This window comes from Cyrtonyx montezumae, unplaced genomic scaffold, assembly GCF_038088225.1.
Source record: "Cyrtonyx montezumae isolate F1298 unplaced genomic scaffold, pur_monq_1.0 scaffold_8, whole genome shotgun sequence".
Classification (NCBI taxonomy): Eukaryota; Metazoa; Chordata; class Aves; order Galliformes; family Odontophoridae; genus Cyrtonyx; species Cyrtonyx montezumae.
The window spans coordinates 87080742-87095766 of NW_027072089.1; positions in this window are offsets into that span (position 1 = coordinate 87080742).

A 15025-nucleotide genomic window follows, 5' to 3' on the forward strand; every position below is an offset into this window, starting at 1 on the left:
CTATCAGTTCATTCCACTTTGACTGATACCTGAAAAGTTGCTGCTAAGCTCTGTTTCATTATGTCATGACAGACATGGTGAAGCCAAAGGATAGCAACCACAGAACTGTTAAATTTCAGGCATACTTTTGTAGCATTGTGTGAGAACGTATCTCTCATGGTATCACCTCAAGACAGAAAATGTCTGACTCTACAGCTCCTGGATAAAACAAATTCTGCACTGAAAATTTAATTGTTGTGGAAGATATGACACAAGCTGTTCTATCCTGACTGCTGTTGCCTAATAACTACTGCAGCTGCCCAACAACTACTATGGTTGCCTAGAGGAACAGAATACCCAACAATGTTGGGTCTATCCTTGGGAAAAATACATCTGGTGTCTATCTGAGAGAAGTCACACAGTGCTGGGGGATACTGCTCCATCTTTGCCTATGACTAAGGAAGGAAGAAAGAAGGAAAGAAGAAATGAAGGAAAGAAGGAAAGAAAAAGACAGAAAGAAAGAGTAAAAGAAAGAAAGAAAAAACAATTTATTTGAAACCTGTCTGTCAGATAAAACTGCAGAAAACACTATGCAACTTGTATAGAATTCATAAGTGATGGATTTATTTATTTGTTTTTTAAATAGTGACAAAATGACTTAGCTCACTGGAGACAGGGAAGCAGAAGGCTCTGATGTCTTGCTGACTGTCAGGGATAGTGATAGGTTAACAGCAAAGTTAGAACTAAACATACCATACAAATCAGAAAAGATTCAAAATGGATTTTTAAATAAATTTAATTTGCTTTGGATAGAGGTGCAGCTGAGATCTGTAAATTCCCTGGAAATAAAGGCACAAGGAATGAAGTAACACATGCTGACTGGACATTTTCACCGTCAAAGAAGTGGGAGGGAGGACAGATTGCAGTTGTAACACTTCTTCCTCCTTCTGGGATACTGAACTTCTGTTTAAACTCTTAAGCAAAATTTCCACACACACAACACGTATAAAACCTGGATATGAAGAGTAATTCAAATGCAGATATGCCAAGGCTTATTTGGATATAAAAAACTAGCTTATGTCAAGATGGCTAGTGAGAAACTACACCTAGAAGAAAACGTTAGCTTTGAATTATATTAGGAAGCTGCTATAAAGAGATACTGCCTAATTTGTATGTGCAGTAGTTTTGCCAAAGAAGGCTGTGTTGGCTAAGGATTCAGTTCAGCTGGAGAAAATTTTCTGCAGAAAAATAAATGACTTGTCTTGCCCTCATTGCCAGCTTTCCAGTGACTGTTGTTCCATTGCTCTTTCATACCAGGATATGTAAGTGCTAGATACATAAGCTTTGATGATTCCTCAGTTGTAAGCATCTATCTTTTAATAAGTGAGTTTTAGAAAGCCATTATTTTACATAAAGTTTCCAGTAATTCTAGATATTAACTCTTTGTCAGAGGAAAAATGGCATGATTCTGAATTCATACCCTCTCGAGGAAAGAAGAGAGGTGAACAGGATGTCCACTGCCTCTTACATGTTAGAATGTACAGATCTTCACCAGTACAAGTAAAAAAACATGAACACGCTCCTCGCTATCTCTCAACCGCCATTTTAAATGTAGCCTTCTCCTTTGCCTCAAGAAAGCGGAAAGGAGGTGGAAGCTATGTGAGAGTCAAGCACAGGCTTTCTCCCCATTGTAAAAGAAGGCAGAAGCTGCAAGCAGTTGTTCTCTGTGCTCAAGTTACAGCTCCCATTTTCTTACACCCCAGGGACTGCTTTGCAGCTGCCTCTGATAAAAAGACTTCAGAACAAGCAGCACCCCCTCCAGCCAAGCATTGTAAAGGAATACTCACCTTCAAAAGCTGAGAGGCTGCCACTCTCACAAATAGATTTACTGACATGTTTAAGCAGGTAAGATAGGTAGAGGACCAAAAGTAAGAAAATAGTTTGGCTTTTGTCATACTCAGTCTGGGATTAGAGCTTTCTTTGTGGCCAATGTCATGTCATTTCAGCTTTCTTGAAACACTCCTTTGCTTTTCTTTAAAATTGATCATATCATTAGCAGGGGGGCTGGACTAGATGATCTCTTGAGGTCCCTTACAAACCCTATAATTCTGTGATTCTGTGTGATTCTGTGATATTCAGTTTGGAAGCAAATTCACATGTAGGAAAAAAATAGTTAGTCCTTACTGCTTGTAACAATATATCTGCCTTATATTATCTTTAAGTCCAGTACAGCCTAAAGCTCTGCTGGCCTTTAACCCTTACATCCACCCACAGAGGAGAATGGAGAAACCTGAGGAGGTGGAGATACAACAACACAAAACTAGCAAAATGAAGTCTCCCAACAGGACAGATGTGTTTTACAAACTCTGAAAAACAGCAGCAGATACTGTAATATTAAAGCAGTACCTCACAATTAAAGGAGCTTTGCTCCGATTTAGCTGGGGTGCACAAAATCTGGCTTAATGTTGTCATGTTTTGAAGCTGAGCAAGATCTCATATATGAAGATAGAACAGATGGAATTCCTCCTGCAGAAAGCTTATTGTAGACTTGTGGCTTCTGTTGTTGCATTAGTAGACATGTTGGCTCCAGGCCTATTCATGAGGTTGGTAAATGCCCAAAGGTCTCAGCAGGAGCAGGATAAGAGCAACTGTAAGAGTTAGACGGCTAAAAGCAAAACAACCCACTCTTTTCTCTCCTGCAAATAAAGCTTGAATTACATAATACAAAGTGACAATTAAAAAAAAAAAGACAAAACAATGATTTGTTTTCGACATAAACATTTCACCTCATCCTTTATTATGGCAGTCCATGACAATATAAACCATCACATGACTGAGGTATTCTAATCCATCCAGTTTGCACTGCCATAGTCATCAATGAAAAATAAAAAAATCTCCACAAAACCTTCAGCCAAAACAAAACTCCACTATCCCACACATACTACCAATGCTTTCTAATGACGTCTTTTCAACAAGCTAGGCTCCACATCAGGACTTCAAATTAAACCATGTATTTATTTATGAAATGAAAAACTTCTGGGATGAATGGGCATTGAAGATGAAAATCATGACTTCCAGCATGACTTTTTCTAGGGGAAACCTTGGGGTAATCAGTACATATCAGACAACTCACTGGACACCTATGATACTGTACTGTGAATTCCGGCCTCCTCATAAAAGTCCTCTGTTTCACAAAAAAGGGCTCAGTATGTGGACTGGTGCCTTGTTTTTTTTTTTTCTCGTTTCGACATTTGTTAAAAATAAGCTATGACATAGTCAGTCACAGAAACTTTGTGGGCATTGTGTAGAAAATCTCTGGCATTCCTAGCCTGCAGCTCATACACTTCAGCATGGTCCAGATTTACCCTGACTGTGAGAGTAGATTGGTGGCAAGTGGTTCTTTGTGGTAAAGGAACCAAACACAACTTAATTCAGCTAAAAGACAAAACTGTCATTCTTTTTGTCTTTTTAATAAATAGTAATAGTAAAACCAATACAGAATTACAAGAGGAGTAAATCAACAAATAGAAATTTAAGCAGTCCAACTCACATTTAAGTCTTAATTCAAGATATGCAGAAGTTAGGAAAGGAATATTTCCTCTTCTCTCACCTTGGTTTCAGTAGGATTCTAACCAGGGTCAGATTCACAAAGATATAAAAATGGTCTTGTCCTGTTTTATCAGTGAAATTCCCAAATAAATGTGTAGGCAGTCCTGCCTCAGGGGGGTCTTGTGGTCCACAGAGTGCTAGGGCAAGCTGCTGCTCTGGCTGGTGTTGGCATGGAGGCCAGCACAAGGTTTGGCTCATTGGAGGGAGGAGGTTCTGTCAGAAAACATGAACCAACAGGAGGCCCAAACCACAAGAGGACAGTTTCTGCCAGCTGCACTGTTGGTTTTGTCTGAATTTACAATTGTGCTTGCCTGGTGCTGGCACTGATTTTGTTGCAGGTAAAAGGTGAGATGTCTATAAAATACTGCCATTCTGTGGTGAGACTATGGATGTCCTGAGGAGGTATTCTTTTTCTTCCTCTTCTCCCAGAACCTCTAATCCATAGCATCTCCATTCTGGGACTTACTTCAGCCTTCCTGTTGCTGTAACATATCTCAATCTCTGAAACTTAAAACAATGTGTCAGAGATCAAAGGCAGAATGGCAGAAGGACATGGAGGCCAAATCACAGTAAGGAGACCTGTGCTGGCTGGGAGCATGTTACTGAAGCAGCGTCACAGATACTGAGACGTCACTGATATTTAAGTTTGGCTTCACTTGGTACTGCATGCTGTGAGATTCATGGCACTGCAGTCATCTGAAGATAACACACACCTAGTCTGAAGGATAGACCAAAAGCACTCTACAGCATGAGCAAAAAGATAAACATGGTCATTTTCACATCTACTTATTCTAGGCAGTTTGGGACTAACTTCAGCAGTGTTAATAAATGCCCATTTCATGATAATCATCTCTCCCCATTCTACGGTATTCTGTGATATCCTTACAGAGAATTATCCATAGCATCTTGACCAAAATAAATTGCAACTGTTATTACTATGAATTGTTATGGCAATTGTTATTGCTATACACTATACAGAAGTGAAAAGGTGGTGTGAATAATCCTTACGTTAATACTTTTCACTTCTAACAAGGCGCTCTGTGACATGGCAGACACTGTAAGGCATTAATCTGCTTGTGGTACACGCTATATTTTGTATGTCCATGGCTGTCTGAGTGCTCGTCTTTTGTCTTACTTACTGGGTACTTTCTACTATGCATGATGTCATGGTTTTATGATTTTTGGTATTGGTATTCCACATCATAACATCATGCAGTGCATTGAGAGTTAAAGAGTTAATGCTCCAGCTCTGTGGATCATCAATAGTTATGGGTATACCTATCTCAGAAGAGAAGAACTATGTTCCCCACAGGACTTTGCATTGCTTTGTATTTTTACGTTTTTCTGCTCAGAGGGAGATAAAAACTGTTTGAGTGCCACAAAGACACGCTCTTTCCTTTCAGATCGACTCAGCAGTGGGTGCTCAATGCTGTCTCACCTTCAGCGTTTAGCATAAGGCTAAGGTTTATCGGACACTCTCTCTTGCTCATTTTATTTATTTATTAGCTTCAATTCCAATTATATTTTATTATATTATTTTGCTTTCCGATTTCTTGTTTATTAAATTAGCTTTCCTCCTCAGATCATTGCCACTGTTTTGTTTCTAGGCTCCCTTTTCCCTTTCCCCCTTCCCCTTTCCCAGGGTGTGGGTCTGTGTGTCCCTGGCACCAATCCTCATGGAATCGGGCCAAACCAGCCCGTAAACCGTTGTCACCTGAATTTCCCTAGCCTCAGGGATACTCTGATTATCACCAGGCTGCTCACCATCTCAAAGGCCTGTTCATATTTGTGGTTTGGAATTTTTTTTTGAGACAGCGCATCTGCACCTAGTACATCACCCTGAGAGCTCGGGGGTGGTTGAGCAATTAAGACAACATCCTTATAATACACATGGATTCCTTAGCCTTCATAAGAAATAGAGCAATCGTGCTTCTGCAAGAGGATACAATCCCGAGCGCCTGCAAACCAGACGCTCTGCTGCTGCAGCCCTCAGGCCACGAAGTTAGGCGAAGAACAGGACAGGCACGGCTTGCTGCCTGCCTCGGCAAGTTGTTTACTTGCTGTCCGCACAGCGGTAGGAAAGGAGAACGTGCTGAGGCGGCACGCCTGACCCCTCCGCGGGGTGAAGCTTCTTCACCCGTCGCACGTGGCCCCATAGGTTCACCCGGGACCGCGGCTGACTCACCGTCTGGGAATCCGGAGGAGGCACGGCCTTTGTAAAAAGCCGTGCTCAAAACTTGCTGTGCAAGATGAACGGGGAAACATGCCGCTTGGCACACACGGGGCTCAGATGTCGACCATTGTGTTCCCTGGGAGTTAATCATCACAGGCCAGCCCTGCCTTTGCGGTGGGAGGGAGGTGTGCTTCTCCGCTTGCTCAACGTTAAGGAAGCAGGTGCAGCAACAGTTCATTGTTGTGTTTTGCAAATGGGGAAAGTCGATGATTTTTTTTTCCCCTCCCTCCGGGAAGCAGGAACGAAGCTGGGTGGTGCTGGTGCAGGTGGCACGGGCAGGGGTGAGCAGCGTGGCATCTCACCCAGACAGCTGGTGTTTGTCCTTGCACTGCTGCTACTCCCACGGGGGGAAAAGTACAGCAATTAGCCCTTTCTCCAGTTACAGGCTCGCCAGTTGAGGAATAAACCTGAAGGTCTCATCAAACAGATTTACTGTTTCATTTATTTTTCTCCCCTCCATTCCTCAGTCCTTTTGTGTACTGCAGCTTTTTAGGCCCAAAGCTCTTAATGGCTTTTCCCTCACAGCCCTGGTTTTGCAAGGCGCCCTTGTCACCTGGAGGCCTTCGATCCCATCTGACATCTGAATGCAGAGGCTGAAGGTGAAAATAATCTGATAATTGCTCTCCGTTCCTGGAGGTGTTTAAGAAACATTTAGATATTGTACTAAGGGATATGGTTAGTGGGGAATTATTGGTGGTAAGTGGACAGCTGGACTGGATGATCTTGGAGATCTTTTCCAACCTTGGTGATTCTATGATTCTAAGTCTCCTTTGTCTTTACTTCCTCGCAAAGATAAAGGATGTGCATGTATACACATACCCACCTATATGTCTTGGATGGATTTCTGCAAAATTTAGTATCTGTAAATTGAGTCAAGAATTCTATATTATCTTCAAAACTTTTGGAGTTGGATTGTAAAAATATTCTGAGTGGAACTCCTTCAGCAGTTCTACTCAAAATAGGTCAGAAAGAGGCCTTTACATAAGGATTCATTGCCTGTGGCTCTACAAAAGTTGGGGGTTCACGTGGCCTTTGTAAACAAGCAAGCAAATAAATAAATGTCAGAGATGAAAAGTGCTAGTGAGAGTAATATACGATGATAAGCTGAACACCATTGTTTACAAATAGCTGGTAATGAAACACTACAGTCTAAAAAAAAAAAAAAAACCCAAAAAACCACAAAAAAGCCACCCATATAGTCAATCATGTAGGATTTTTCTGTTGTCTTCACAGAAGATGTAGAACATTTTCTGCTCAGATACTTGCTGTATTAGACCAGATAGCTGTACTCCCATCTCTTTTTTGAGTACCTATGTAATTGCAGTTTCTTCAGAGACTTCAGATGGTGTCACGGTGTTATCCGTGACAGTGACCCAAGGGAGACCAAGAAGGGAAAGAGAAAGGGAAAAAAAAAAAACCTGCACCGTCAGTGGACAGCCACCCGAACAGAGCCGTGTGCTCCGGGGGGAGGGGGAAACAGAGAGAATAGATGGGTCTACAAAAAAAAAAAAAAAAAAAAAAACCGGCACGATTTGAGAAGGAACGGTAACTTTACTAAATCTAATAAAATTGAACAATTGAGAGAGAGAAAATTTCCAAACCAAAAGCTGTGAGCTTACGTTAAGGAGGAACTGCAGGGGAAGCACACGTGCTGGACCTCCAGGTAGCCGAGAGAGGAACGTGCCCACCGGTGCAGAGCTCCGCCCCTCTGCTGCTCCCCCACAGCATTAACTCCTTAACTGCCTGCATGATGTTCTGGTGTGGAATACCGGCAACAAAACCACAACAGGTGGTCAAAAAAATTAATGATAAGAGTAACGACTTACCTACCTACCATTGCCTTGGAAATCAAGGCAAATGCTTGACGCATAAAACACAAAACCTCATTAAGTGGTAACAGCCCTGTTTACAGATAGTTCATGTCATATTGTGGGGAAGCATCGCAGATGGAAATTGCTCTGTGGAGACCTACACAACAAGTTGCAGAAGCCACTGTAGGAAAAGGAGAATCAAGCCAATTTGCAGAGGTAAAGGCTGTCCAACTGGCCTTATATGCTGCTGAATGGGAGAGGTTGCCAGTGTTTTATCTTTATACTGACTCATGGATGGAGGCAAATACCTTATGGGGTGGTTACAGCAGTGGGAACAAAACAACTGGCAATGAAGGGGTAAACTGCTGTCTGCTGAACTGTGAAAAGACATTGCTGTCCAAATAAAGAATATGGTTATAAAGGTGTGTCACATAGATGCTCATGTGCCCAAGAGCTGGGTTACTGAAGAACAAATTGATGATCAGGTAGGTCGATCTGACAGAATTAAGGTGGCTCAAAAAATTAAGGTGGCTCAGATAGACTTGGACTGGCATCACAAATGTGAATTATTTCTAGCTCAGCGGGCCCATGAAACGTTGGGTTATCAAGGAAGAGATGCAACGTATAAGTAGGCTAGAGACCAAGGGGTGGACTTAACTATGGATGTTATTGCACAGATTGTTCATGACTGTGAAACTTGCACTGCAATTAAGGAAAACAAGAGGATGAAACCTCTTTGGGAGGAAGAGCAATGGCAAAAGTATAAATATGGGGAGGCATGGCAGGTTGATTATATCACCTTGCCATGAACCCACAACTGTAAGCATTACGTGCTTACCATGGTGGAGGAATCCTCTGGGTGGCTTGAAACATATGCAGTACCCCATGCTACTGCCCAAAACATTATCTTAGGTCTTGAGAAGCAAGTCCTGTGGCGACATGGCATTCCAGAAAGAATTGAGTCAGATAGCGGGACTCCTTTCAGAAATTCTCTTGTAAATACTTGGGCCAAAGATCATGGCATTGAGCACTGAGTGGATTTATCATATCCCCAACATCCCATATGCACCAACTTCTGGTAAAATCAAGTGATACAGTGGATCATTAAAAATCATGTTGAAAGCAATGGGTGGTGGAACATCTACAAGCACTGGGAGAAGCATTTGGCAGAAGCCACCTGGGCAATCAACACTCTAGGATCTATCAATCATGATGGTCCTGCCCAGTCCAGCTCTCATATTGTAGAGGGAGATAGGATCCCTGTAGTACATATAAAGTGCATGTTGGGAGAAGTAGTTTGAGTCCTTCCAGCTTCTGGAGAGAGAAAACTTTTCCATGGAACTGATTTTGTTCAGGGACCTGGGTCCACTTGGTGGGTGATGTAGAAAAATGTTGGGGTGTGCAATCAGTAATTCCATGTATATATATGTGTGTGTTTAATACATGTCAATCATTGTTTCTGTATATATATATATTGAGCATGATGTAGTGATGTGAAATAAGAGGTGGAATGTCATGGTTTTATGATTTTTTGTTATCAGTATTCCACATCATAACATCATGTAGTGCACTGGGAGTTAAAGAGTTAATGCTCCAGTTCTGTGGATCATCAACAGTTCCAGGTATACCTGCTCAAAAGAGAAGAAGAACTACATACCACAGAGGACTTTGCATTACTTTGCAACCTTTTTCTGTTTTCTATTCAGACAGAAAGATAAAACCGTTGACAAGCCACAAGATCCCTCTTTTTTCCCTTTCTGCTTATCCCGGCAGCGTGTGCACTCCCTAGCCGTCTCGCCTTCAGTGTTAGTGTAAGGCCTCTGGTTTTTGGACACTATCTCTAATTTTATTTGATTTATTAACTAAATTCCAGTTATATTGTATTACATTGTGTTATTTTGCATTCCAGTATCTTATTTAGTAAATTAGCTTTCCTCCTCAGATCATTGCTGCTGTTGTTTTTAGGCCCATCTCCTTATCCTTTGCCCTTTCCAGGGGTGCGGGTCTGCAGGTCCCCCTGGCCCATTTGTCATGGAACAGGGCCGAACTGGACCATAAACTGTTGACACTGTTAGATGCAGCTCTTCTCAGTGTTGCCAGAATGTTTGGCCCATTTATTAAAACAGTGGATGCCTGAATCCCATCAGGATTTGCCCCTTTGGCAGTCAGTCCTACTCGTACCTTTTTGTGCAGTGATGATCACGCTTTGTTAGGTTTGCTAGCTTTGTTTCCAAGTAGTGTGTTCTCCTTTTTATAGACCATGTAGATTGAGGTGTCTAGACAAACTAAGAGGTATCATGTGGGGCTTGTTCAATGAAATAAGCTACACTAGCCTTTTGTTTTCAATGCATAGCCATTTAAGCAATTGGAATTTTATTACAGTGTCCCAAATTCACTTAAGAAGATATTATCTGGTTAAGATCAGAACATAGGTTTTTTAAAGTAAAATTTGCTTAAAAGCAGAGAATGATGAAGAGTGTAATCCCTGGGATTTGTCTGCAGGTGCAAATCAAATCTTGAGGCTTGTGAGGCAGAAGTTGTGTTTTAAAAATACTTATTAACTTTAAATGAGATTTCACTTGCTTCCCTGCTGTTCCTTCATTTGAAGTTCAGCAGTTTGGACTGGAGGAAGCAGATTACCTGGTTTCTGTAATAGATTTCTTCAGTTGTTCCTTTGTTTCTTAACAGAAATTGCACAACTTTCTGAAGGACATTTTAATCCAATGTTTTGATTAAGAAACCTCTGAAGCTTAACACAGAGAAGGAAGTGGGCTGTGAATCTAAATCTCATTAAGGTATAGCAGGTAGATCTAAATCTGCCAAAACTGGTGAAGAAAATTCAATAAGGATGAAAATAAATAATTATTTCTCCATAAAATTAAGAGAGGTTCAGATGCAATTTTCTAATTTCAGTTATTCTCTATTAACAATTTAGTAACAGAATCTACTGGGAGGAGGTTTTTCACTCAGAGGGTGGTGACATGCTGGAACAGGTTGTCCGGAGATGTTGTGGATGTCCCATCCCTGGAGGCATTCAAGGCAAGGCTGGGTGTGGCTCTGGGCAGCCTGCTCTGGTGGTTGGTGAGCCTGCCCATGGCTGGGGGTTTGAAACTAGATGGTCTTTGAGGTCCTTTTCAACCCAGGCCATTCTATGGTTCTAAGAAAATGCTACACAAGCTTGTGTGGTATGTCTTATACACCAAAAGAAGAAAAATATCTTTATATTTTCACTTCTGTATACTGCAGTATTTTAGTCCACATTTACCATAAAAATAAGAAAACACAGCTGTAACAAAATAATAATTAAAAAATGGACCAAGATACAATACAACCTGAAGCAATCTATGAACAGTTACAGTAGAGGAATGATTGCTAGATGTCCTTTTCTTTGGCTTGCTTAATGCCCTGAGTAGAAATACAGTTGTTTCAATTATGATAAGCAGAAATAGAGACCCTCATTTCTGCCCTGGTGTCCTTTGTGGAAGCTCTGGAGGTTGGATACAGCAAACACAAAAATTCTTATCACAACCTAATGCGTGCTGCAGATGTGACACAAACAGTCCATTACCTCCTTTTCAAGACAGGCAGAGTAGTATGTACAGGAGTTGGTATCCTTAATACATAATGAGGTTGCAGTATTTTTTGTTCAGTGAGGAGATTACTGTCATCCAGAGCAGAACCCATTTGTAATGTAGAAAAATGTAATTTGCAGTGGCTGTGCTAATGAAAGTAGAGATTTGGGATTATTTAGAAGAATTTGGGTGAGGATATGGGTAACTGTTTTAACTGAATGGAGAGAGGATGCGTGTGTTGCGGTTTTGTGGTTTTGATGCCGGTATTTCACATCAGAACATCGCGCAGGCAGTTGAGGAGTTAATGCTGTGGGGGAGCAGCAGAGGGGCGGAGCTCCGCACCGGATGCCAGGCCCGCTCTGTCTCGGCTGCCGCGGAGTTTCAGCACGTGTGATTCTCCTGCAATTCTTCCCTAACGTAAGTTCTCAGATTTGGTTTGGAAACTTTGTCTCTCTCGATTGTTCAGTTTTATTAGATTTAGTAAAGTTACCGTTCCTTCTCAAATCGTGCCGTTGTTTTTCGTAGACCTGTTTCCTTTGTCCGTCCCCCCCTCCCTCCCCGGAGCGCACGGCTCTGCTACGGCGGCCGCGTGGCCACTAACGCTGCAGTTTTTGTCTCTCGCTCTCCCTTCTCTGTTTCTCTTGTGTCACTGACACGGACAACAGTGTGAAAACCCCAAGCTGAATTCTCCTCTCTGTCATTGGTCTCCTGGGTGAGCCTGATACATCAGCTTGTCAGGTTTTCACTTCATTGTGTATGAAGGAACAAATGCCTAAGCTTTCTTAAGAAAAAAAAATAACTTTAACCCAGTTTGGCACCTCTTTTCAGCATTTTGCTCACGATTTTTTAAGAGCAGCCCCAATCTTGAGTCTGCATTTCTTGGCCACTGGTGGTGAATCCACCTCTATAGGCTCTTCTGAAGGTGGATCCATCTCCATCATCGTATGCTTCTTCTTGGGGGAAGGATTTGTTGCTGACAGGGAGCTGCTGAAAGTGCCAGCTGCCTCTTCCAGCTCTCTGACTGGTAATGCAGTTGCATGGCTTGGAACTCTGTCCGATGACATCAGCAGGCAGTTGGGTATGGCAGTTGAGCAGTGTTCCCTTGCAACTCAGACAGCGCAGTGTTTACATTTTGGGGCAATGGCTGCAGAGTTGCCCCAGTTCTGAAGGAGTAGGTGTATGGGAACTGCTGAATCCCAACCTGAACAACTGATTGGTCACCAAAGATAAGCACTGAGTCGGCCATGGGGGCACAGGTGAAGGTGATATACCTGTGTGATTGGAAGGGGCGGAGCCTGGCTCCACCTCTCCCAAACCCATTTAAGGCCTCCCCCTCGCCCCCCCCATCAGCCATTGCATCGGCTTTTATGTTAATTTTTTGTTTGGAGACTGCTGAATGTATTTTGTTGAAGTTAACATTGGTAAACTGTTCCTCTTGATTAGTTTTGCCTCTTCTATTATAGACTATACTTTTCTGAAGTAAAGGGGTCAGCTTAGATTCTCTTGGAGAATGGGGGATATGTCTGATGACTGGAGTCACTCCGGTCTTCAAAAAGGGCACGAAGGAAGATCCTGGTAATTATAGGCCAGTCAGCCTCACCTCTGTCCCTGGAAAGGTGATGGAACAGCTTGTGCTGGATGCCATCCCCAGACAATTGGAAGAAAGGGAGGTTATCAGGAGTAGCCAGCATGGGTTCACCAAGGGTTCACCATGCTTCACCAACCTGGTGGCCTTCTATGATGTTGTCACTGGCTGGGTGGATGGGGGGAGGGCGGTGGATGTAGTCTACCTTGATTTCAGCATGGCATTTGATGCTGTGTCCCATTACATCCTTATAACAATGCTAAGGATGTGTGGGATAGATGAGTGGACAATGAGGTGGGTTGAGAACTGGCTGACTGGCAGAGTGCAGAGGGCTGTCGTTGGTGGTGCAGAGTCCGGTTGGAGGCCTGTGACCAGCGGTGTCCCCCAGGGGTTCGTGCGGCGTCCAGTCTTGTTCAACATATTCATCAATGACCTTAATGAGGGGATAGTGACAACCCTCAGCAAATTTGCTGATGATACGAAGTTGGGAGGATTGACTGACACGTATGAAGGCTGTGCTGCCATTCAGCAAGACCTGGACAGGCTGGAGAGCTGGGCAGTCAGAAACCGGATGAAGTTTAACAAAAGCAAGTATAGAGTCTTGCACCTAGGGAGGAATAAATGCATGCGGCAGTACAGGCTGGGGGATGAGCTGCTGGAGAGGAGCTCTGTAGAGAGGGACCTGGGTGTCCTGGTGAGCGACAAGTTGACCATGAGCCAGCAGTGTGTTCTTGTGGCCAGGAGGGCCAATGGCATTCTGGGACGCATTAGAAAGAGCATGGCCAGCAGGTCAAGGGAGGTGATCCTCCCCCTCTACTCTGCCCTGGTGAGGCCTCATCTGGAGTACTGTGTCCAGTTCTGGGCTCCCCAGTATAAAAAAGACAGGGATCTCTTGGAAAGAGTCCAGCCACAAAGATGGTGAAGGGCCTGGAGGATCTCCCCTATGAAGAAAGGCTAAGTGAACTGGGTCTCTTTAGCTTTGAGAAAAGAGGACCGAGAGGGGACCTGATCCAGGTTTATAAATATCTGAGGTGTGGGGGACAAAGTGGCGAAGCCAGACTCTTTTCAGCAGTATGTGGAGACACAACAAGGGGAAACGGACAGAAACTGCAGCACAGGAGGTTCTGCACGAGTGTGCTCAAGAACTTTTTTACAGTGAGGGTGATGGACCACTGGCACAGGCTGCACAGGGGGGTTGTGGAGTCTCCTTCTCTGCAGATATTCAAGACCCAACTGGACACCTACCTGTGTGATATGGTGTAGGGAACCTGCTTTGGCAGTGAGGTTGGACTCGATGATCTCTTGAGGTCCCTTCCAACCCCTATGATTCAACGATTCTATGATTAAGTGATCAGGCAATTAAACAGAGGAAACATTTTTACAGAGATGATTGATGGGCCACCTTCCTGCAGCAATGGCTATTGCAGCCTGTTCCTGGAGTGCTTCTCACTCTGAGTGTGAGCAGGCTGCCTAAGCTCTCTATCATTTCCCTGGACGAGAAAGTCTATTGGAAGTCTATTGAAAGCAGCTGTATGTGATGGCTGGTTTAACCTTGTGTGTTTGAGGGACACTTGGTGAAAGCATCTAGTTTTACAGCAGGCCAATCTCATCTTATTTTTGGTAAACTTACCTGGATATCCTTGACACTTCTGACTTCGATATTCAAAATGTAATAATCTTTTAAAGTAACCTTAATTCTTGATAATTTTCTTCATTAATATATATTCATATGCACACACATGATACAGTCCCATTGTAATTTTATGAATGAATGAATATGTTTTGTATTAGTTTTTGTTGTTTAAATCTTCCCTTTGGATTATATTGTTGCTGTTTATTGCAGTATTACAAAGACTATCAGTTTCTAATTACCTTCAGCTGCTGTATTAGTTGTCTAGCGGATTTTTTTCTGTTCTGTATGTGTTGGTTTCGAGCATATTGATTAAAGGCTCAAAAGGGCTAGGAGTAGGAATACTCACAGAAGTCTTCCAAAGCAAATTGCTGACAGTGGGAAAAAGTAATGAGCAATACACAATGACAGACCATCTATGGGTTCATTTATAAACCTTAACAGGGAACAAAAATCTGTAAACCCCACATCAAATCCTAAGACAAAGACAGGGTGTGACTTCCTGCTGGGTACCTGTTTCCGATGAGCTCAGATTGCTGCTAACAGAATTTCCTTCAGAAAAGATATGGGGAGGTGTACAATTACTTAGGACACTTCAGTTTAAAG